The sequence below is a fragment of the Myotis brandtii genome, unplaced genomic scaffold (assembly GCF_000412655.1).
Source record: "Myotis brandtii unplaced genomic scaffold, ASM41265v1 scaffold642, whole genome shotgun sequence".
NCBI lineage: Eukaryota > Metazoa > Chordata > Mammalia > Chiroptera > Vespertilionidae > Myotis > Myotis brandtii.
In genome coordinates this window covers 332,315-336,198 of record NW_005370473.1, presented here as the reverse complement: position 1 = coordinate 336,198, position 3,884 = coordinate 332,315, and positions in this window count along the sequence as shown.

The window sequence follows — 3,884 nt, the reverse complement described above, 5'->3', positions numbered from 1 at the left end:
GGAGCAAGCAAGCCTCCCTGCTCGCTTCAGTGCATGGCTGCCTGCCGCCATCTTGGCTGACAGTTAATTTGCATAAGGATATGCTGATTAGCCAATGGGAAGGGTAGCGGTCGTACGCTAATTACCATGTTTCTCTTTTATTAGTGTAGATTTTATTGAGAAAGAATCGATATTCATCACTATATAAGTTGAAGGTGTATAGCATGATGGTTTGATTTACATATATTGTGAAATGATAGCAATAGGTTCAGCTAACAACCATCTTCTCATATAGATACAATTAAAAGAAAAAGAAAGAAAATTCTTGTGATGAGAACTCTTAGGAGTTACTTTCTAACAACTTTGGCATGTACCATACAGCAGTGTTAGCTATAGTCTTTGTGTGGTACATCACATCCCTGGTCCTTAGCTTGTAACCGTGGTTTGTACCTTTGGACCATCTTTCTCTAATTCAGCGGTTCTCAACCTGTGGGTCACGACCCCTTTGGGGGTCGAACGACCCTTTCACAGGGGTCGCCTAAGACCATCGGAAAACACATATATAATTACATATTGCTTTTGTGATTAATCACTATGCTTTAATTATGTTCAATTTGTAACAATGAAATTGGGGTTCATCACAACATGAGGAACTGTATTAAAGGGTCGCGGCATTAGGAAGGCTGAGAACCACTGCTCTAATTCCTCCTTTCCCCACCTCTGGTAATCACAAGTCTGATCTTTTTTTCTATGAGTTTGGTGTGTTTTTTGTTTGCTTGCTTGTTTTAGAGTCCATATATGAGCGTACACAGTAGTTATCTTTGTCTGACTTATTTCACTTACTGTTTCCATGGTGGCTGCACCTGGCTCCAGATCTTTAGTCTTATTTTTCCAGTTTCCTGATATCAAGTCTTCCTTCCTTATTTATTAGATATTTATTATGTGCTAGTCATCGTGTTAAGAACTTTATACCTGTCATGGAAAGAAAAAGAAATATTGCTGCAGTTTGAGCTTGTTAACCTACAAAGATGGTAGAAATTCATGAATGGTGAAAACTGTCTTTTTTTAGGGACACACCTCAACAGACATAGCAGGCTATAAAAGTGGAGGCTTTCCTGAGCAGAACCAAACAGGAAGAAGTTTAGCAAATAAACAAACAAACATGAACTGGCTATGTCCCTGGGCTGCAGAGCTCCAGTCCAATGTGCCTTTTCTGCAGCTATTGTCTCCGGGTCCTGGGACCCTCCTCCTTCCCTTATTCCTTCAGGCCTAGACATACCAAAGACAATGAGATGTCCTTCTTTACTAGGTGAACACATGTAATCCATGTGCTCTTTTAACCAGGGGTGGGGAACATCGGCCTATGGGCGGTATAAGGACTGTGAAATCATCCGGTCTCGCCCTGCCAAGGCAGTAGGGGTGAGTTAATCAAATGTTTGGCCAAATATAGCAGGCTAATTTTTAAGTTGATAATTTTGTATGACCCATGAATGATGTTATAAATATTCAAATGGCCCTTGGCAAATAAAAGGTCCCCATTTTACACCAATGCAAAGCAGGAACCTCGTAGTTCCTACATTGCATAAAAGCTGCCCCTGCTCTTCACTCTCTCCTTCCCTTTTGAGGAGACCTCCCCGCTGCTCTGTTTGGCAGCCCAGTGGGACTGGAGTAAATAATTTGGGGAACCCACTGGACTCTCAGTGGCAGGCACACATCAGTCAAATGGTTACCCCCTCCCTGTGCAGAGCGGTGGCCTGGAAGTCACTGTCAGATGTCTCCGGTTCTCCTTTGACAATCTAGCAGCAGCTGGAAACAAATCGCCTGGAGTGAGATTGCTTGGTTTTGGTCTTCCGCTGCTGTGCTGAACTCCTCCAGCAATACCAGTTCCCCGTACTTAAGCATCCACACCCTGTGGAGCCATATAATCCTCAGAAATGGCACCAACCCTGAAATGCATTTCTTTGGGAGCCCTTAGATGCTGTGGCCTGACCGTGCACTTGACCAGGGAGAAGTATATGTGACTAGAAAGCACGTTCACATCATTTGAACGCTTCCTTGAGTTGGCATTTGAATGGTTGTTTTGTCCTTAGTATGGGTTGTGATCAATTTTGTGTTTGAATGTGTCTGAAATGGCTCTCTGAAATGATCATGGATATCAATAAGTATATGGATGTATCTATCTGCTTAATAAACTGTAAGATTATAACCAAGTTGGAGGCAATGTGACATTTAAAAAAAACAACATGAGGTTTAGCATTCCATAAACCAGAGTTACAATTCAGGAACTTTTCTTATCAGCTAATTTTGTATGGCCCATGGATGATGTTGTAAATATTCAAATGGCCCTTGGCAAATAAAAGGTCCCCATTTTACACCAATGCAAAGCAGGAACCTCGTAGTTCCTACATTGCATAAAAGCTGCCCCTGCTCTTCACTCTCTCCTTCCCTTTTGAGGAGACCTCCCCGCTGCTCTGTTTGGCAGCCCAGTGGGACTGGAGTAAATAATTTGGGAACCCACTGGACTCTCAGTGGCAGGCACACATCAGTCAAATGGTTACCCCCTCCCTGTGCAGAGCGGTGGCCTGGAAGTCACTGTCAGATGTCTCCGGTTCTCCTTTGACAATCTAGCAGCAGCTGGAAACAAATCGCCTGGAGTGAGATTGCTTGGTTTTGGTCTTCCGCTGCTGTGCTGAACTCCTCCAGCAATACCAGTTCCCCGTACTTAAGCATCCACACCCTGTGGAGCCATATAATCCTCAGAAATGGCACCAACCCTGAAATGCATTTCTTTGGGAGCCCTTAGATGCTGTGGCCTGACCGTGCACTTGACCAGGGAGAAGTATATGTGACTAGAAAGCACGTTCACATCATTTGAACGCTTCCTTGAGTTAGCATTTGAATGGTTGTCTTCTCCTTAGTGTGGGTTGTGATCAATTTTGTGTTTGAATATGTCTGAAATGGCTCTCTGAAATGATCATGGATATCAGTAAGTATATGGATGTATCTATCTGCTTAATAAATTGTACGATTATAACCAAGTTGGAGGCAATGTGACATTTAAAAAAAACAACATGAGGTTTAGCATTCCATAAACCAGAGTTACAATTCAGGAACTTTTCTTATCAGCTGTGTGTCCTCAGCAAGGATACATAACCTCTCTGAGCATTTTCCCTTGAATGTGAAATAAGAATAATAGCACTTTACTTATCTCACATGGCTGTAGTAAGTATTCAATGGGTCAAGCATGTAAAGCATCTACTCATTGCCTGTCAAATTTGAAGCTACTCAGTAAAAACATATTATAGGAGCTCATGTCCAACAAAAGAAATCTATGGCTATTGGCTGCATTTACAATGATGAACAGTAGAGGGCAGAATTTACAAAGTTATTTGAAAGATGTCTCAAATCATCTTCTAAGAGGAAAGCCCAAATTCCAGAAATGACTTTCTTAAGTGCTTTGGCTGAAAGATGCCTCTATCACTACTTTTAATTTCTTCACAGAAACTGGGGCTTTCCAGTTTTGCAAGAATTTCAAAGGAGGTATTGGGCAATGTTTAACTGACAACTTTAGTCACCATGACGTGTGTGCCCAGTCCCCAGATTATGGTAGGGCATTTTTGACGGAATTCTCTGACCACCTTCCTGCCCGCTGTAGATTTGATGACAAATAGAGGAAATAAAAGATGCCAAACTCTCTTGACATCATTTCAAATTGCATCATTGCATCAAGTTTGTGACAGGAAGCATGTGGAATACAGAAAGTCAACTTGCTGGACTGGAGATCAGATACATTTATTTAGTTAATGATTAGAATGATAGTGGGTGCAAATTCCATTCCATGACAAAGAATAAAGGGGCATTTAGTAAATATTTGTGGAAATCTGAAGAGGCTCTGAAGTGTAAAC